The sequence below is a fragment of the Haliaeetus leucocephalus genome, unplaced genomic scaffold (genome assembly GCF_000737465.1).
Source record: "Haliaeetus leucocephalus isolate CR32 unplaced genomic scaffold, Haliaeetus_leucocephalus-4.0 Scaffold555, whole genome shotgun sequence".
NCBI classification, from domain to species: domain Eukaryota; kingdom Metazoa; phylum Chordata; class Aves; order Accipitriformes; family Accipitridae; genus Haliaeetus; species Haliaeetus leucocephalus.
In genome coordinates, this window is record NW_010972991.1 from 12141744 (window position 1) to 12150789 (window position 9046).

Consider the following 9046-nt stretch of genomic DNA (forward strand, 5'->3'; position numbering starts at 1 on the left):
TGGATTCAGAAATTCACATATTGTTACTGTCACTCACGTTTGGCATTTTCTGCCAAAATGATTCATGAGGTTTAATGCTTCTGATATCGTATACACTTTCACATACACACAACCTCACGTGGGAACCAACCACTGTTCATAGTATTTGTGTTCAGCTTGTCAATACAAGAATACAAGACAAGAAAGACACAGAAAAATTGGAACAAGTTTGGTGGTGTGCCACCAAGATGGTTGGAAGCTGGAGCACTGATCCAGTGCCGAAAGGTGAGAGAAACGCATCTTTTCAGCTTGGAGAAGAGACAGCTTCACCAGAACCTAATAGCAGTTCTCAACAGCTGTGAGGAGATCATTAAGAGGATGGAGCAAGGTTCTTCACAGTGGTTTATGACAGAAAGATGAAAGGAAAAGGCATAAATTGAAATAAGAGAGTTTCAGACTCAGACTGGAAATAAGCGCAACCTTTTTACAAAGAAAATGTTGAATAGTGGAACATACTGCCCAAAGAGGTTGTGCAGTCTCCATCCTTGGAGATTTTCAACATCCAGCTGGTTAAATCCCTCAGCAACCTGGTCTAACATCAGCATTGAGCCTTCGAGCAGGAGGCTGGACTAGAGACATCCTCAGGTCCCTTCCAACTTGAATTTGCCTGTGTTCTTGATCCTACATCCTCTTGATAGGTATAGTTGAGTCCCGTGGGTCATGATATTTCTTCTGTTGTCTTAGTAAATGTTCATAATGAATACCTATGCATTGTTACATATCTTAGCTCTCTACTTTCACCTGTGTCTTGGTCCTTTGATAGTGCAAGTTGCATAATTTTTAACTCATTCTATGATCTTCTCGTGTGTGAACCATTTTGGTTTCTTTAAAACAAAATCTTGTGGATATAACGATAGTTCACTACAGAACACCCTTCCAGTAGGTGATATGGGTGATATGCACTAGTCTTCGTCCTGTTTGCCAGTGGAGTCCTCCTAACAGCATTTTTGTTGACATGCATAATCAAAGCCTGTTTTGTACCCTTGATCACTTTCATACCACCATGCCAATCTTCATGTCATATTGCACATTTCTGTAACTTCATGCAACAAAAAACCCACTAGTATTCTGGATGTAGCACTGTTCTTAGATAATTTTGGATACTCTGAACACAGGAAAAATTATAGTTACACTTTTGGGCCACAGAGGCATCACACAGAATCTAGCCTTGTTTTGTATCAAAACATACCTATTGTCAGTCTTTTCAGATTTGTGGTCTTCCTTGCCTCTTGCCTCTGGAATTTCTGTACTTATCCACTTACCTATCCTTTTAAGTGAATTTCCTAAAGCTCAACACATTACTCAAATCTGAGGCCTTAGCACTATCAAACAGAAGAGACACAGACAGTACTCACATTTATATATCTTAATCTCATGTTATCATAAGGAAGCCAGCCATACTGGTGGCTTATTCAAAGTTTTTGATCTACTGTTAGTCCTTACATCTTGTGTGCAGTTGATTACTAATCATAAAACTTTTCATTTATTTTATTGATTTTTTTCTCCTGCTTATTCAGGCAAATTCCCAATTTTTCAAGAACATTCAGAAGGGTATGTTATAGGAGAAGACAAAAGAAGACAAAATAGTAGCAGGAAATTTTGCACTAGACTAATTTTTTGAGACTGCTTTATTTAGTGCTGCATATTTTTAAGAGTCTGAATAGTCTATGAAATGACTGACATAGTCTGAATGTTATAGGATCTTAATCTATGTGATGGGTTGACCCCAGCCGGCAGATGAGTACCCAACCCAGATGCTTGCTCACTCCCTGCAGTGGGATAAGGGAGAGAACAGGAAGGTCAAAAGCAAGGGAAAAAACCAAACCACAAACTTGTGGGTCAAAATAAAGACAGTTTAATAAGTGATGGGGAAAAAAAAAGAAAAAAAAAAAAAGAAAGAAATGATGCAAAGGCAGTCACTCAGACTGATGCCCAGTCGATCCCCAAGCAACAACTACTTTGAAAAAACTCCCACAGTTTTATTGCTGAGTGTGGCACTATGGCATGAACTATCTCTTCTGTCAGTTCAGGTCAGCTGTCACAGCTGTGTCCCTTCCCAGCCTCTTGCATGCTCAGTGGTGGGGCAGCATGAGGAGGCCTTGATGCTGAGCAAGCACTGTTCAGCAATAGCTAAAGCATTGGTGTGTTATCAACAATCGTTTGGCCACAAATCTAAAACACACACTGTATGGGCTACTATGAATTAACTCCATCCCAGCCAAACCCAGTACAATCTGTTAATAAATAGACATATCAAATGGTTAAAAAAAGAGTCAAGAAACTTTAAATTGCTTGCTTTGAACCTCAACATAGACAGTGAAAAAATTTCTTTTTTGATACTGAGCAATAGATTCTTTAAAAAATACTTAAAGTAAGTATGAATATTTGTTCACTTTTAGCTTTTTCTAGAAGCAAAATCTAAGCTGTTGATAGTCCTAGGTAATAAACATTTTCAACAATATATTAGGGGCATGTCTCCAGCTTGTGGTACAGAGCACAGGTGTCAGCTTAAGTTTGTGAATATGCATTTCAGTTATTTTCATAAGGTTGTAGCACCCCTGAACTGGTTCTGATGCTTTTGGAGTTCAGATGTCTCTGCCTAGTGCTCTTCATAATTTTCAGTGCAATAGTTAGCTTAAAAGAAGCATTTAAATTTCCCTGTAACTATGTTATAGACAAGGACAAACGAGCAATTATTGTTGCTTTAAAGGGAAAATAATGAAATAGAAGAAAAATAAACTTTCCTGATAATCAATAATGGGATGAAGATGATTAAAAACCTGTAAGAATACTGTCATTCCTTAGTTTCATGTTTTCTTTTCATACTTTATTAAAATAATAACCAAATGCAGTGTTCATATTCAGCACACACACTGCTTTCCTGGAATTTCCTCTATTTCTAGTGAAATGTGGAAAGTAATCTTTTTTATGCCAGGAATTCTCATGTCTTTCTTTCTCTCCCCTACCCTCTTTCATTTTCTTTTTGCCTTTCTTTTCTTCATTCCGTTATAAGGCTGCCCAATAGCCAAGTTGCATTGCCTTTCATTATAACTGTTATGTCAGAATTTCTATGTATATGTAAAGAAAATAATCTAGTCTCTTCATAGCTTCCCAACTGTGTAGGGCATTTCCTTTGGCTTCCTCAGGGCCATACAATCTTCCAGTCTGCTAAACCTTAGCTGGAAGACACTGACTTTAAAATCCATTCATTTATGTTTATTGCATACTTTTCAGATAATATTGTATATGGATCTTTGCTGGTAAAGATTTTTGCTAAGGTGATTTTTTTTTTTTCCTGTTTACCTATGTAGTTTCATTGCCAAGCTAGAGTTAAGGTACTTTTCAGGGAATACCTGGGGAGTGAAAAATAGAAATGTCTGAAAGGTTATATTGTATGAGAGAATAAATAAACTCAGTGCTGAACTGAAACACAATTATGTAACCAATGAAGTGAAGGTACTACAATAGATACGTCTGCAGTAATTGCAGAGTCCCTTAATTAGCAGGAAAGCCATTAGCTACCCTCTCTACATCTTATTCCATATTGATATTAGAGTCCTGCTGCATAGCTTTATCCGTTTCTGTGCATACACAAAATTTAAGGCAAAGGTTGTTTTATTATTTTGGGTTTGAAAAAGTGTCCTTTTGCTAGTTTTAACTGAGTTTTCTTTTAATATGTGGAATGTTTTGGCAGCATGAATTCTCAGTTTAAGGTCTGTGATATTGACTTGTAAATGTGTCATTGATTCCTCTCAGAACAAATTAATCCTAATCTTTCTTCTGCTTATCAGAAGTAAATTTATTCCTTTAAATATGTCTCCTATCTTTTCTGAGTATGTTATATTTCTGTTATTTTCTCCAGGGATAGAATATCCTGAACAAAGCAATGTACAGCCATTGAGGGCTTACTGTCTATTAGTATAATGGCATTATAATGTGATAAGCACTTTCTTAACATTTCTTATGTATTTTAATATTTTACATAAAGTTTTAACTATTCCTGTTCACTGTGTAGAAATTTTCACTAAGTTCCAACAGCTGTCAGGTTATTTAGTGTTTTGGTTTGGTTGTGGGGTTTTGTGTTTTAGAGTTGTTTTGTTTGTTTGTTGGTTTGTTCTATGAGAATGTTGTAGTTATTTAAAGGCAAATTGTGCACATTGGTTGTTTAAATTCTCCTAATACAGAAAATGTATTTGTTAATATATTTTACCTTGTTAATACTAATGCAGCTCATTTGTCATGCTATTTCTCTATCCTCCTTTGGTTGATTGCAGTGCAGCAACGTGTTGTTTAAAGAATATGGGACTCCTCCCCATTCTTATCAGCTGGCGTGATTAATTATGAAAAAATAATAGTAATAATGTAAATAATTGTTTCTAATAAGGATTTCTTTCTCATTTGTCCATTTTAGTAGAAACATCAACTTGCTGTAAAATGATGTGTAGGTCTTAAATACAGGACCTTCCCAAATCTGACAATAGTGTCTTTCATTATAACATAAACAATGCAGACAGAAAACCGCCAAAAAAGTATGTGCAAAGTATACTGAAAGTAAATTTAATACGCAGACAGCCACATGAATCTTTTGATGTTCAGATCAACTCTGATGTATATGCATGTACTACGGTGTGAGAGACTCAAAGAGTTAATGTCTCAAACATTGTGGTGGGGGAAGTTCTACAATACATAATAAGAAATTGCAGTTAGTAATTTTTGGCTCTATGAAAGGAAATCTGGTCTTTTGGAACAATGTGAAAAAAGTAAAAAACACTATTCTTATGATTGAAGAAGACAATATTCCTTTCATTTTCTTCACCAGCATAGGGTTCCCTGTATTTAACTCTTTCAGGATACCGAAACCACCTGGAAAACTTTTGATCACCTCATAACTCAGGTTATTCAGGGAAAGAATGCTTCAGTCACAACTGAATCCTTTCAGAATTGTCTTATTATCCTCTGTTCTGCTGTCTTGTTTTGACAAGAGTCTGTCTTCTTGCTTACATCTGCCATCAGCTGAAGAGAGAGAACTTCTGAAGATTAACAGTTTTATAAGAAACAGTTTGTTGAGCACTGAATTTAGATACACTTTCTGAAGTGACTGTTGATTTGCAGTCTACTACCACTGTTGGTTAAAGATAAAATCCTTCTTACAATGCTTCCACTTACACACCCAGCCAAGCTGTTGCAATGCTCTTAGTCTCCCAACCAAGAGACATCTTTTCAAAATACAGAAGTGCTATTTCTAGCTCTTATCTTTTGATTCCAAGGGATTGTCTTGAAGAAAACAATGTCTGAATTTCAACCTGTAGCAGTACGTCACATTTTTTTGTTTGCTAATTATTTATAGTGAAGATTTATTTCATCAGCTGAATTGTGAGAAACGTTGCAAAATTCTCCTAATAAAGCATTTTTTAAAAAAAGCCATTCATTGAAGAATTGTTTTCAAATGGTTAAATTACCCAAACAGATGCATTTCATTCCTTGGTTACAATAACAATGGCACTTTACATGATTACAGAATTTAAATACACTAATAATCAGTAGTTTAAACTCATCTGTTTTATTATGGAAATGTGCAATGAACACACATTCATAACCAAAAGCATAACAGTAATTTCTTATAAATAGCTCATTATATCAGTATTTTCCTTTCATTATTTTTCTTTGAGTTTTTGTTTATTTTCCTTTCTAATATTGAACGATTCTATATTTCTGCTGAAGTCCAGAAACAGTGATTTACTGCAATCTTAGTGTTAACATCCTTGTACTTTATATGAGGCTGAATTAAAATCTTTGTGGAAACATAGCTGGATGTTGGAATATTCTCCCTATTTCTTTTTTTTTCCTACAAGCAAAGTGTGTAGGGTAGGTTCTAAGTTTCAGCTGAAATAAGTGGATTTAAAACAAACAAACAAACTTTCTCATTAAAACAATCTGAATTTCATCTCTGTTGAATAGGGAATGTTACTAAAATGAAACATTAAGGAAGTGCAGAAATGTTAGTAATTTCTGATAAAAGCTCTAAGTATGTTTTTAAAGGATGGTCACAGACTTTCTGTTCCTCTGTGGTTTTTCTGTTACTTCTGAAATACCATTTTGTCCCTTCTTTTCTCTCTTCTATATTGCCCTCTTTATGCATTTTCCCTTAATTTTATCCTGGTTTGCCTATTCAGTCTCTTTTTTTCTGTCACCCACCATAATGCCTGTTAAAATTCTTTTCTGAACACTTTAAACAAAATACTTGTATTATTTATATTTATTCTAATCTTAAGAACTCCGTTAACATTTTTTCCCCTGACACTTTCTTACTCAGCGCTTAACTGCACATAGAAGTAGTATGGTTTGTTTTGGGTTCGTGTGGCGGGGTTTTTTGGTAGCGGGGGAGGGGCCGCAGGGACGGCTCCTGTGAGAAGCTGCTGGAAGATTCCCCGGCTCTAAGATGGACCCGCCGCTGGCCCAGGCGGAGCCCATCAGTGACGGTGGTAGCGCCTCTGGGAGAACGGATTTAAGAAGGGGAAACCTGCAGTGAGTGGGAGATTGGAATTCCTCTGCAGATAACCGAGGTCAGTGAGGAAGGACAGGAGGAGGAGCAGGGGAGGAGGGGATGCCCCTGCAGCCCTGGTGAGGTGGCAGGCTGTCCCCCCCCAGCCCAGGGAGGGGAGCGGGGGAGCAGATGCCCGCCTGCAGCCCGGGGAGAGAGGAGCCCGCGCCCTGAGGAGGAAGGAGCGGCAGAGACCAGGTGTGGAGAACTGACCCCAACCCCCATTCACAGCCCTCCTGTGCTGCTGGGGGGAGGAGTAGAGAAAACCGTGAGTGGAGTTGAGCCAGGAAGGAAGGAGGGGTGGGGGGAAGGCGTGTTAAGATTTGGGTTTACTTCCCATTATCCTTGTTTTGATTTGATTTGTAGCAAATTAAATTGATTTTGGTTTTTTCCCCAAGTTGAGTCTGTCTTTTGCCCGAGACTGTAATTGGTGAGTGATCCCTCCCTCTCCTTGTCTTGACCCACGAGTGTTTCTTTATATTTTCTCCTCCTCATCCCACTGGGACCAGGGTGGGGGGATGAGTGAGCAAGCGTCTTCATGGTGCTTTGTTGCTGGCTGGGCTTATACCACAACATGATCTTTTTTATTTATGCTACAGTATTAACATCAAAGAATAGAAGGCAACCATAGGTTACCTGAAGTTCCGTGTAATTTTAAGCAACATAGCTGTCTGTTCACGTTTACAGACAGAAGTGGAGGTTGGCAGATAGAACTATCTATGGTACAGTTTAAAAAGTCTTACAATATTAATCATGTATCTTCCCTGTTTGATTCAGCACTTATTCAGAACTATACTGCTGGTGTTTGTATGTGTGTTTGGTATTTCATGGTTTGTGGGTTTTTTTTTTTTAAAGTCATAATTTGCACTGACAGTTGGCAAGGAGAGAAGCCAGGATCTAACTGTTGATTTTGTGAGAATCCCTCTGAGAAGTACACAAAAGAAACTGCTGTTGTAGGCTCCAGGGTGTGTTTCCGTGGAACTGCAATGGTATAACTGAATGCTATGGGAGAAGTTATTTTATACTGTGGTTTTCAAGACTACTGTTACTAAACTGCTCTCTTGTCTGCTAACACGAGGGTTGTGATCATACATAAAATGACAGAATGGTTTGGGTTGGAAGGGACCTTTGAAGATCATCTAGTCCACCCCCCTGCCATGGGCAGGGACACCTTCCACTAGACCAGGTTGCTCAAAGCCCCATCCAACCTGACACTGAACACTTCCAATGATGGGGCATCCACAACTTGGAACACAACATTCTCCTTCTGAATTAAGAAAAGGAAAATCAAAGTGATAAATACTATGACATGAAAAATTTCCTTATTCGTAACAGAAAACCTAGCATGGTTCTCAAATGTTAGTTAAAAATACTGTAACAGTTGGCTCACTGCTGCATTCAGATTTAAAAAAAAATTGGTTTTAATTACAGTTCTGACAAAAACAGAGTTGTTGGATCAACTTAATACCATAATTACCTTGTGCCTTTTGACTTTTCTCTCTCTCTGGAATGGGAAAGGATATCCCACAAACTTGGAATTACAATCATCTTATTCCTTTGTGTGGTAATTCAAACTGACCTATGCATCTTCAGAGCAGCAATTAAGTATTTATTTAAGAATGAAGTAAAAGGATAGACATGATTATGGGGACTAGAAGGTTTTCCACTTCTGCCTAGATTGTGTGTATCCAACTGTTCTAAGACAAAGTGATGACACCTGAATTATTTGGGTACTTGTTCTGTATCACTATTGAATTAAACATAGTCATCAGGCATTTCTTCTGCTTTGATCTGTGCCTGATTTGACTTTCTGCACCATGTTTGTTTTAGCTGTGTACAGAAAGAATAGTTAATCAATGGGGTTTTGTCATGTAGTGTACAAATTTCATATATAAAATATATATTTCAATAGCCTCGATTTCACTCAAAGAAGTCTGGTGAGGGAATTGTCATAATGCTAAAAAACAATAATACCTCTTAAAATAGATACCATAGATTTTTTAAACATATTTTCAAACCATTGAAAGTACCACTTAGTTTCACACAATACAATTTCTTATTCTGTGAAATTATAAATCTGTTTATTTCCCAGGTTAAAATAACTGGGGTGCATTCTCATGAGACTGGGTAAAATAAATGGCAAGAATATTGAAGTGATCCTGAAAACTAACTTAAACCCAGAAAATTTAGTGTTACAGTTAAATTTAAAATTAATCTAAATCTGTTACAAAGAGAGAAAATGCTTTTGTTCTTGCACTGTAATCACCACATATCAAGACTAAATAAAAAGGGAAGGAAGAATTGTAATAGTTTTTCAGTGTTAATTTCAAATACTGGTACCTCAGTGATAAAAATGTCTTAATTAAAATTATGTAAGTAGTCCAAAATATGACAGTAAATGAAAGTTAGTTACTAATGGCCAATGTAGCAATGCCACAAGTTTTTACGTTTTCGCGGGGGGGGGGG

The 9046-nt window shown here is 37.1% G+C and overlaps 1 protein-coding gene across 1 annotated transcript in view; it reads left to right on the forward strand.

Annotated features, from left to right (window-relative positions):
* The window catches only part of CSMD3 (CUB and Sushi multiple domains 3), a 659839-nt gene that overhangs the window by 392279 nt on the left and 258514 nt on the right, over positions 1-9046 (forward strand). The window lies entirely within an intron of this gene.